The 12,625-nt window shown below is 38.5% G+C and overlaps 1 protein-coding gene across 5 annotated transcripts in view; it reads right to left on the reverse strand.

Moving 5' to 3' along the window:
• LOC146861446 (NXPE family member 2-like) overlaps nt 1-12,625 on the reverse strand; it is a 283,228-nt gene that overhangs the window by 232,743 nt on the left and 37,860 nt on the right. The window contains exons 2-3 of one of the 5 annotated variants that reach the window (XM_085645744.1): nt 2,328-2,365; nt 1,424-1,494 (exon numbers count right to left, since the gene is read on the reverse strand). The exons of 3 other annotated variants lie outside the window; for them this stretch is intronic. The gene's annotated coding sequence lies outside the window, so the exon portion shown is untranslated. The remainder of the gene's footprint in view (nt 1-1,423; nt 1,495-2,327; nt 2,366-12,625) is intronic. One more of the 5 variants, XM_085645743.1, reaches the window with a different exon arrangement.

Below are 12,625 nucleotides of genomic sequence, written 5' to 3' on the forward strand. Positions count from 1 at the left end.
AGCACATGTTGCGCTGGCAGGCAAAACCTATTGATGAAATCTTAAAATACGACAAGTATTGTGGAGACGATATGGAAAATAGACGTATAAAGCTAGAGGAAAAAGTGGTGTGGTTACAAGTGAAATTGGCAGATCTTAAATTAAATAATCCGACAGATGATCATGTGAGAGGACAGGGTCAGAATGATAAAAATGGGGGAAAACAAAAAGGACGAATGAATAGGGAGGAAGCAACGAAAAAAATTCCTTGTCAGGGGTGTGGAAAATTGGGACATTGCAAAAAGGAGTGTAAAAATATTCAGAATAATAATGGCCCAAATCAAAATTTAAATCCACAGACGCAGAATAAGGCGATAATGAGTCAACTGCAGCAGGTTGTAAATCCACAGAGTCAGTTGCCACCTGCCCATATGCCAAATTTTGTGAACAGAGCAACATACACTGCGGACACCGGATGTCCAGGACAAAGAGGTAAGGAAAATTCTGTAACTTCACAGTTTCTTTTGCAGAATAGTTATCTTTCCGGAGATGAACAATGACAGTGCCTGAGGGGGGAGGAGGAGGAGTGCATACTTGGGGCATCCTTACCGGTAGATCAGTCAGGTCTATCTATTGAAAAGAAAAGAGGCGGTGTATAGTAGAACCAGGCGCATCTACAATTTTACACAGTCTTTTAAATGTTGCTAGATTGTAATGTAATGCATCTAACTAAGGGAAACACCCACTTTCCCAAGAAAAAAGCAAATATACAAGTTAAGCTGATGCACACACTCAGTAGTAAAAAACAGTAACAGTTATTGAATTCAACACAAAATGCAATGGAGCTCCTTCTCTTTTTTGTCTTCCTTTATTTCTTTGTCTTCCAATCCCAACGCGTTTCGTCGCTATGGTAGTCAACCGTGCGACTTCCTCAGGGCTGGAAGCAACAAACAACTACCATTGTAATACAGATAACGTACAGAATAAAGAAATCAACATAACTAATAAATAAAGGGGAGCCCCTAGAGAACCTCATGCCTAAGGACTTAATACCATGCTCACATATTAATCGTAAGTCGAGACAAAATAAACTTTGATAGTGCTTCAAATACACAAATATACCAGTTACACCAACATGTGGTTCCTAATTTGAAAGAGATGTCCAAATTGCGAAGAGACAGGATATCCCTAATATTGTAACAAACATATCACACCTCCAAACGTGTAATGACTGTGAATCTGAGTGGTCATAGACACCATCAAGCCACCATAGTGTACAATATATATCACATATAGTAATGACTGGTTGGTACCTCAGACTTCAAATGCTGATTAAGGACCTGAAATCAACCAATGGATAACATCAAGATAAGCTGCGAAGCACATAAGGCAAGATATCACAATACGTTGCATCCCTTTTCATTTAGAAAGACAATTGCCATACCTTCCGATGTCCTCTCAGATGTACTTCGTGTTAAATAACAAAAATCTCCACATCTTTTGTAATTTGGCGTACTGAGGGCGAGAAACCAAAAGACACACTATTGATGGACGGAATGCAGAAGAAATCAAAACATTCACCCCCAGTCAAGAGATCTGGGTTTAAAACAAGGCATTTTGAAGGAATTCATGAGCAGTCCTTGTAATTCGACTATAACCGGCATTAAGAAACCTAGCGGGAAATACAGAATAGTCCAAGATTTACGAAAATTCAATAAAATTGTAGGGCCATGTTGCCCTGTAGTGCCCAATCCAGCAGTAATTCTGTATCAGATACCATGGAAGGCAGGATGATTTATTGTAATTGATTTTTGCAAAGCCTTTTTCTCCATTCCTTTACACCCCGACAGCTAGTATCTCTTTTCGTTTAAGTTTGAGGACCATATCTTAGTCTGGAATAGAGTTCCTCAGGGGTACACAGAAAGTCCTTCAATATTCAATCAAATTTTGAAAAAGTGTTTAGAAACGTTAGTGATACCCAGAAAATCAATTTTAGTTAAATATATCAACGACTTACTAGTTGCATCAAAGTCATGAGATGTTTGTGCTACTGATTCGATTGCCTTATTAAATCATTTGGCTGATGGTGGACACAAAGTGTCACCAGAGAAACTTCAATTTTGTAGAACTGGAGTCAGATATTTAGGGCACCAGATTGAATGGGGAGTGAGGAAAGTGACCCCTGAAAGAATAAAGATAATAAAACAAATGCAGTTACCACAGTCCCAAAGAGAGATTAGAATGTTCCTTGGAGTGGTAGTGGTCAGTTTTAACACACAGACATGGTTTAAGTCGACGTCCTGTAGCAAAGTTTTCTGCTACCATGGACCCTGTAGCATCAGCATTACCTGGATGTTTGAAAGCAGTAGCTGCCACCTGTATGAGTCTGGAACAAAGTGAGTCAATTGTGATGGGACATCCTGTGAAGGTGTATGTTCCACATTCAGTTGAGATTCAACTCAATAGAGACTTTATTCGGTTATATTTCACACCATAAAAGTGCACATATATACAATACGATTAAAAACATTATTCATACTATTACAGTAATTCATAGTCACATACAAGAATCATATTACACGTAGCCCATTGCCAACGCATTTTTAGAAACTACATTTACAACGCATTCCAAGACATCGCATTATACCATTACAACGCATACCATTACATTGCATTAAAGGTAATTGTGTTGGATAGTGTAGGGGTAAAAATTACTATTGCCACGCCAGTGCGTGCAACAGGAGGGTAAGTGTTGGATAGTGTAAGGGTAAAAACGATGCATTGTACTCCTATGCGTTGTAAGGGTATGCGTTGTAGTGACATGCATTGTAATGACATGCGTTGTAGTGACATGCGATGTAATGCTGCGTTGTAATAGCATGCGATAGAAAGGATGTTGCATTGTAATGACTGCGTTGTAAAGGGCGAGCAGTCTAAATATCGAGTTTTAAATTTCGACCTACAAGTATATCGAGTTGTAAATATCGTAGGTGAAGAATATCGAAGTCAAGAATATCGATGGACAGAATATCGACCCCAAGGTAAGTATTATCAAAGTTAATAATATCGAAGTCATTAATATAGATGTAAGTAATATCGTAATCAAAAATTTCGATGTCAAGAATATCGATATTTTATTAGTGTAATGTATTTTAATATGTATTTTATTTGTATGTTAAAGATTATTGTAATGTATTTTAATACATTTAAAAATAAATGTTTAGAGATTAATAATTATTTAAAATATAATTTAGCGTTTTAGTATCAGAGCGGATTGTGGGTTTATAGGGGAATAGGGTGGGAAGTAATTTAATTATAATTAATTAATTAATATGTATTGTTTAATTGGTATTTATGATTAATTAATTGTTAATTAATTACTAATTGTTAATTAAATATATTAATTGATTAATTAATTGTTAATTAATTATTAATTGTAAATTAATTTTGTTAATTGGTTAATTATATAAGTTATAAATAGTTTAATATTAATATTTATTTATTGGTATTGTTAATTAATTAATTGTTAATTACTAATTAATTGGTGATTTAATTTTATTAAGTGATTAATTGATGATTAAATTAATTATGTGAATTTTTATGTGTAGTGGGTTGTGGGTTTATAGGGGAATAGGGTGGGATGTAATTAAATTCAAATAATTACTGATAATTTTTATTTATTTGTAATTAATAATAATTAATTGTTAATTAATTATTAATTGGTAATTAATTGTTATTAGTACGTTAAATATAGTAAATATAAATAATTTATTATTTCATGATATTTGTTGTTATTGCTAATTAATGTATTGTTAATTAATAATTAATTTGTGAATAATTGTAATTTGGTAGTTAATATGTATAAATTAGTAAATAATAAGTATATTAATTATAAAGAATGTATTATTAATTGTAAATAATAGATAAACTGATATTTAAATGTATTGTGTATTTTGTATGTGTAGTGTGTTGTGTGTTAAAGGGGGAATAGTGTGGGATGTAATTTAAAGTTATTTATATAAATATTTATTTTAAATAATTGGTATTTAATAATACATATTTTGTAAATTAATTATTAATATGCTATTTTTTTATAACTAATTATTTAATTGGTTATTATGTTTATAGAATCCCTATGCTATCCAGTGCTTTCCCAACTGTTTTACTATCTGGAGTTGGAATAGTAATTTTTAACCCTACGCTATCCAGCGCTTTCCCTACTGTTTCACTTACTGGAGTGGGAATAGTAATTTGTACCCCTACGCTATCCAGCGTTTTCACTACTGTTGCACTCTCTGGAGTGGGAATAGTAATTTTTACTCCTACGCTATCCAACGCTTTCCCTTCTGTTGGACTTACTGGAGTGGGAATAGTAATTTTTACCCTTACGCTATCCAACGCTTTCTCTACTATTGCACTCTCTGGAGTTGGAATAGTAATTTTTACCCCTACACTATCCAACGCTTTCCCTACTGTTGCACTCTTTGGAGTTGGAATAGTAATTTATACCCCTACGCTATCCAGCGCTTTCCCTACTGTTTCACTTACTGGAGTGGGAATAGTAATTTGTACCCCTACGCTATCCAGCGTTTTCACTACTGTTGCACTCTCTGGAGTGGGAATAGTAATTTTTACCCCTACGCTATCCAACGCTTTCCCTACTGTTGGACTCACTGGAGTGGGAATAGTAATTTTTACTCCTACGCTATCCAACGTTTTTCCTACTATTGCACTCTCTGGAGTTGGAATAGTAATTCTTTTCCCTACGCTATCCAACACTTTCCCTACTGTTGCACTCTCTGGAGTGGGAATAGTAATTTTTACCCTTACGCTATCCAATGCTTTCCCTACTATTGCACTCTCTGGAGTTGGAATAGTAATTTTTACCCCTACGCTATCCAACGCTTTCCCTACTGTTGCACTCTTTGGAGTTGGAATAGTAATTTTTACCTCTACGCTATCCAGCGCTTTCCTTACTGTTTCACTTACTGGAGTGGGAATAGTAATTTGTACCCCTACGCTATCCAACGCTTTCCCTACTGTTACACTCTTTGGAGTTGGAATAGTAACTTTTACCCCTACGCTATCCAACGCTTTCCCTGCTGTTGCACTCTTTGGAGTTGGAATAGTAATTTTTACCCCTACGCTATCCAGCGCTTTACCTACTGTTTCACTTACTGGAGTGGGAATAGTAATTTGTACCCCTACGCTATCCAACGCTTTCCCTACTGTTGCACTCTCTGGAGTTGGAATAGTAATTTTTACCCCTACGCTATCCAGCGCTTTTCCTACTGTTGCACTCTCTGGAGTTGGAATAGTAATTTTTACCTTTACGCTATCCAATGCTTTCCCTACTATTGCACTCTCTGGAGTTGGAATAGCAATTTTAACCCTACGCTATCCAACGCTTTCCCTACTGTTGCACTCTTTGGAGTTGGAATAGTAATTTTTACCTCTACGGTATCCAACATTTTCCTTACTGTTGTTTTTGTTGGAGTTGGACTAGTAGTTTTATTGTGTCTGATATTTCATATGTTTTGTATTATTTTTGCTATTGTAATATATCATTAATAATAAAAATTATTCACATTAAAAATATTGATTATTATTTGCTATATGTAATTATTAAATATTTATTAATGTTATTATTTTATGTGTATAGATGTATTGGTAATTTTTAAAAACATTTAATAATTTATACGTTACAGAAATTATTAGTAAAATTAATTATTAAGTAAGTATATATATTATATATTATATGTATATGTTTAATTAAAGTTTTATTAAATTATATATATTAATTATACATTTTAAATATTATACAATATATTTAATTATGTTTATTTAATTTCTAAGTATAATTTGGTTTATTTTACATATATTTTTAAAGTAAAAGAAAAACGATATTTTTAATAACGATATTTTTGACATCGATATTTAATTTTCGATATTTTTGTACTTACCATGTTGTAGATAGGATGTCGATATTCTTGACATCGATATTTTTGTTGCGATATATTTGTAGGTCGATTTTCTGTCTGTCGAAATTATGTCATACAACCGTTGTAAAGGTAGTGCGATGTAATGACTGCGTTGTAAAGTTTGTTTCCTCAAGTAAACTATTATAAAGTGGAGTCCACAGAGTAGAAAAGCATGGAGAAATGGCTGGTACCAAATGAACATGGCATTCAAGAGGTACCACACTACACTTAGGACATCAAATAATACATGGTTGCACAGATATCAAAATTGTATGAGAGTAGCATCTGTGCAGTATCCCTGTGAGACAGCAATGTAAGTAATGCATAGGACCAGAATGTGAAGAACTGTCATAAGCCATACAATGACCAGCTCCTCATCTGTATCAACTGTCTTGACATGTGTATGCCACCAGCACAACACTCATGCCTCACAGTGACATTCCCTGACTGTCAAACTCAACTATGACCATCACACATACCCATCATCTACCCATCTTCCACCTTCACTGCTCTACACCTGGGAGAGGACCTGACAAAGGTGAAAATAAGGTCCTATGAGTTCCCTGATACCCAATAATACACCCTAGTGTGTCTCTACAAATGTCTGAGCACCACTCAGGGATTTCGGATCCAATGCTGAACTCAAACCAATTGCCAAAAACATGTATCACAAAAAACACCAAAAGAAGTCCAACAAGCATGGCCATGAACAGCAAAAAAGTGGATAGTCAATGTGAACCTAGTCCACCCTGGAACAGACAACACTTCTCCTCTGGCCAACTCCACAGAGTTTATCAGCCAAACTAAAACAAAAATACATGAACAAATGTCAAATGTAACCACAAACTGTGTGCAACCAGACAATTCTGCAAAGACAGACATAGACACTCCACCGGTTACAGAGTGAGCATGGTGTCAATGTCTTGCACAAGCATTCACATGCAAAATCCTGACAAGTGACTGTTCCAATATAGGATGCCACAGCACAATAGTGCACACAAAACAAGCCAATAAACAAACCTCCACATTGCCGCATGTGATATGCACACAAATAATGCACAGCACAAAATCACCAAACATCTGAATGCATTCAAAAACACAAACTCCTCACACACACTGTCATGCTACAAAACGCATCACACACACATGGACCTGTCAGTAGAAAGAGCCAACACAGGACGAAGACTGCATCCCTCAACAACAAATTCAGAACATATGCACATCCAAACACATCACACACCAAATCCAGCTGTACATCAGGGTGACTCACGCCTGGTAAGGACAATGCCACATTCACTGACAGCAGTGCATGCACAGCAAGCAGTGTCTCATCACCACCAAACCAGCATCACACATATTTGATTTCACAACCATGACCATTAACATCACAAATCATCACATCACACAAATCACTGCACACTCAGGATGGGCAGCAGTACCCCAGGATACAGATACACACTTTAGCTATCAACTAATGCTGCACAACTCAGGCTCACACATATGCATTGAATTTGACCAGAGGACTGTGCTGGAAACTCATCTGTACTGTACATGAACAACCATGACTGAAATCAAGTAGAATCAAATAACACATGACAATTTGTGAAACAGTGCTGATGAGCACAATGGTCCTGGACACAGATCATTCTACCACAGTATAGTGTCACACTATGGAGTGGTGGTGAGGGTCAAACACTGGCAAGGCATGGTGTTCAACTACGTTCTATTATGTTATTGAACTGGACGCTGCAATCATTACTCGCTGGTTATGTGACTTGCCGATTTATCAACTGTACGTCCCTATTTTCTGCATACAATCTAACTGAAAAGAAGATAACGATGGCACAAAGGAGAGCAAAATATACAAAGCTGCGTATTGAAAAACTCAACAAATTACCTTTTACTGTGCCAGAATCACCATCCACAAAATGGTTAATCCATGGCCATATAACACTACCGGTCACAACTTTCTAGTTTCAGTATTGCCTAGAACAACAACAGGTGGGCAGATATGAAGCGATGGGTAGGGAATTAATCAAGGAATCTTGCTTCACGGGGCCTGTAATGGTTCAGTTGCTAACTTACCCTGTCACTTGAAAGGGTCCCCAGCTGCCGTGATTAATCCGGTGTTCAAGTTGCTTTCTAATGGGAGTTACTTGATGCTGAATGATCAAGGTTGTTGTTGGATGCTCCAGGGCATCGCATATCTTGCCACTGTAAGCTCCAGGGTTACTTTCTGTATGCAAGTATTGTTTCCACTGACCCACACAGTCAGGGAGGCGCCGTTATGGCCTTCATTGAATGTTTCCTTTATACGGTTTGATACTCTGAGCCGAATGAAAGCTATACTTTTACAGCAAACCATGACCTCAACTTCCACCTGGGAAACTTATGATCTTCAGGTTGCAAGGTCCTTGGCTGAGATACAAGCACTAGTATGAACAAACTGCCCTTTCCATTTCACAGAAATGATACAACGTATCTTTAACATGTCTGATGGAGCGGGTATTGTCCACCTATTTTAGACCATAGGTTCTGGACTGTTAAGCATATTTCAGACAATCCTCAGAGTTGTTACCAACTTCATACACTCCGTATTCGGAATCATTTTTGGAGGGCTTACGCTGATCCTGTTGCTAATAGCAGGTAACCTGATTGTCATTTTTCTGCTACGCAATGGACGTCCCATTCACCAAGGAGATGGAGAAAAGAACGCTCTTGGAGCGCCAATACTGTGATCGCATGGTAATCCATCTGGGCGCACCTCGTGTTCGAGAATTGAGTGAGTCTTGGTTCTTATCATTTCGACCAGTCTGGATCGACTGTATTATGCCTGTTCTCCGATTCCTGTTCTGCGGACAAGAATGCGTGTTGGATCTCTGTCCAACACTTCCGACAATTGCGCCACCGGACATTCATGCTTTACTGGACCCAATAACAGCCCATGTTCTGCAGTGTCCTCAGCGTATTACAATGTTGATGTCTGCATTCTTAAAGCCACCATAGGATGCTTTAGCTCCTGTTGGAAGGGATACCGACTCCTCAACAAATACTCAGCCCTTTGATGACACTCATACATCCCCAGCAGCGGCTGTGGTGAATACGGAGGAACTTCTGTGCTTGATTGACCTGATCTGGGAGGTGTTGCAGGGACCGTCGTCTGCGATAGCAGGCAACAGTGATGTTGCATCTCCCAGCCAGGACACATAAACATTTGGTTCATCGTGTGCTGGGAAAATTTGGCTTTTTCAAAAATAACCAAATTTGGAATTTTAAACAAGACACTTTTTCTAAAAACTGCATGGCTTTCAGTCACTCATTGTTCAGACTACATATACGAACATATTTAGTACAGACTTCTATCACATGCAATATTTTTTTCTCTTTTAGCGTTTATAGAAGTTTTGTGTTTTTAAAGTACTATTTTTAATGGGCTTATTAATAGTTTGCATACAACATTTAGCCGTACGTTAGAATTTTTAATGTGTTGTCCAGTCGGATGAGGAGTGGGTGTTATGTTTCATATAGGTATCCCAATATCAGTTCAGGTAATGAAAGCACTTTTCACCTACATTCCCCTGATATTACACTGTATAACGGTTCTTAGTACTGACCTTTTACCTAGTTATGGTAATGCCTAAAGATGACGTGGGGTTTTCCCTGAAAAGCTGAAGCCTCATTCATTATGCATGAGGATTCTTGGAATCACAGCAGGACAGCAGACTTACCATCGCCTGCATTATAACTATGTGTAAGAGTCATTCCGTCAGTCATCCCAGCCTGACATGACACAGTAAGGTATATCCCCAGGGGGTACCACTTTGGGTATATATACACCATATCTCGCTGAAGTAGTCAGAGGGAAAAAATTGACTTGCATGCCCATACACTGACGCGAGACGCTGAGGCTCCTGCACGCAGACACTCCTTCTAGCAGTGGTCTGACATCCCTTGCCGTGTGTCCATCTCAAGACCAAGACGGGGTCCCTCAGTCTCTCATTTCAGGTAATGGGCTTGACTTTATCCTAGAGGGATTCTTTGCTTTATATCCACATACATGCTAGGTACACTTAGGTAGATCTAGTTAGGGTAGCATCGTAGGAGTAGGCATTTATTACTGTCATGTATTTTATATACTTGCCTGTATTCATTGTTTTAGCATGATGTTAGAAATCTACCATCCTTTCTCTCTGTTAGTGCTTATAATCAGTTATATCTGTTACTGTTTAGTAGTTGTTTCAGCAGACCTATTTTACACTAGAATGACACTGGTTCAATAAATGCTTATTGAAACACGTCCCAACAGTATATTCTGTGTATCTCTCTGCGACAAAGTGAGCACGAGGGACTGAGCAAAAAGTATCGTACTGTTTCCACGATCCTGAGAGATCAGGGTTATCATGTTTGATAGTTGCCAAGAACTATTCTATCCTTGGTAAGAGGGGTTTCTAGTGGCACTGTGAGATAGCTGGCATACAGGCTAACATACCCGGTGGGGGTGGCTAGAATCAGTCTGTATACCAATCTACTAAGCTAAACTAAACGTGCAGATCCTATATAGGTGTATCGGAACTACACAACAGCATTCTGAGGGCACATGTTTGGTGCACTTCCCCCTCCCCAGAACTTGCTTTCTTTTGCTCCTGCATAGTTTGTCTCACATTGTGCAGCATGAAAGATGTGCAAGTTGAATCTCTCTTTAGAGTTAATTTGCCTGTACAGCTGATTTAGTTTAGATTTAAAAAAATAGTTTATTTCAAAGTGTTTTCGTTGAAGATTTTTTGGGAAGGAGAACTGCCCACTTCATCCTCAAGCTATCCCTACGACCATGGCCTCTTATTTAAAGGTATTTCTTTCACCACACAAACCCCTAACAGACTTCACAAACACACCACACACAAACAAAGAAGCGACACATTACACATACAAGCAATCTCACACAAAGACACCTAGGCGTATATTTACAAAGAAGTGGTGGAGCGTGGCGTTAGCCTTCTTGGCTCAACTCCGCACTCCGCCACTTCTGAAATGCAGGGCTGCACCGTATTTAGAACAATTCAGTGCAGCCCTGCATTTCCCCCTGTGCTGGTTCTAAATGTAGCTGCCTAGCACCAACACAGGCACCCTTGCACCGTAGTGCAAGAGTGCCTGCATTGTGGAGAATAATTGTTTAAGTGCAGGAAGGTGTCCCTTGCTGCACATAAACAATCTTAAATGGTGATATGTAACTTCTATTTGGGCTCTTTGTGCAGCACACATAGAAGTTGCAATTCTTCATTTTAAAAATGATTGTTTACGTGCAGGAAGGGACACCTTCCTGCACATAAACAATCTTGCATGGCATTTTGCTGTTTTTATGTGTGCTGCACATAAAAACAGCAAAAACTAAAGAAAAAAGAATGTCTCCTCATTGGGCCCTGTTAATACCAGGTTTTCTCTGGTCTTAATTGTGGCGCTGCCCCAAATTTACGCCACTCTTGTAAATATGGGGCAGCGTCAAAATCAATGGGTGTTGCGGCGTAAAGCCCACCACAACACCCATTGCCCACCCCTTTCATGCTAAGTATAGCTTGAAAGAAGGCAGTGTTAAGCCACGTTAAGGGGCTTAATGCTGCCTTGTAAATAACGTGAAGCCCGTATCACCACCACAACGTAAAAAGAGTGACGTTCTGGTGGCGATGTGTGCTCGTAAATATGCTCCTCATTCTCTTAAAACACAACTTTCCAACACGTACACACAACCCTTCTCATTCAAATGCCCCATACATACAACCCTCACCTACGTGCACGCACATATGCAGGCAAGCAGCCTTCCACACATACAAGCATGCTTACACACATGCCATTTACATAAAAGAAGCACTACACACATACACCCAATAAACTCCCACTGACAACCTATACACCTAGGCACATCCTGTTATGCACACACACATTCCAGCACCCATCTACCCACAGTCACATTTTTCACATTAGTACTTTTACACACGCACACAAAGAACACAGAACTATACTTACAAACACCATTAACTCACTATATAGGAACTCAAGCACACTCTTGTAAATATGGGGCAGTGCAAAAATCAATGGGTGTTGCGGCAGAACGCCCAACGCAACATTCATTGCCCACCCCTTTCACGCTAAATATAGCGTGAAAGGATGCCTTATTTACAAGGCAGCGTTAAGCCACGTTAATAAATAAGGTGAAGCCCGTATCGCCACCACAACTTTAAAAAAAAGTGAGGCTCTGGTGGCAATATGGGCTTGTAAATATGCTCCTGAGTCTCCTAAAACACAAATTTCCAACACGTACACACAATCTTTCTCACACAAATGCCCCGTTCACACAACCCTCACCCACATGCATGCACATATGCACTCAAGCAGCCTTCCACATATACAAGCACGCTTATACACATGTCCCCGACATAAAAGAAGCACTACACACACACCCACCCAATAAACTCCCACTGACAATCAATATACCTAGGTACATCCTGTTATTTACACACACATGCCAGCACCCATCCACCCACAGTTACAATAGTACTCATACACTCGCACACACACAACAGAATTATGCATACAAACACCATTAACTCGCTATATAGAAACTCAAGCATGCATACACATGCTCCCTAAATAGACACCCAAACACATGATCT

The sequence above is a fragment of the Triturus cristatus genome, chromosome 3_1, assembly GCF_964204655.1.
Source record: "Triturus cristatus chromosome 3_1, aTriCri1.1, whole genome shotgun sequence".
Classification (NCBI taxonomy): domain Eukaryota; kingdom Metazoa; phylum Chordata; class Amphibia; order Caudata; family Salamandridae; genus Triturus; species Triturus cristatus.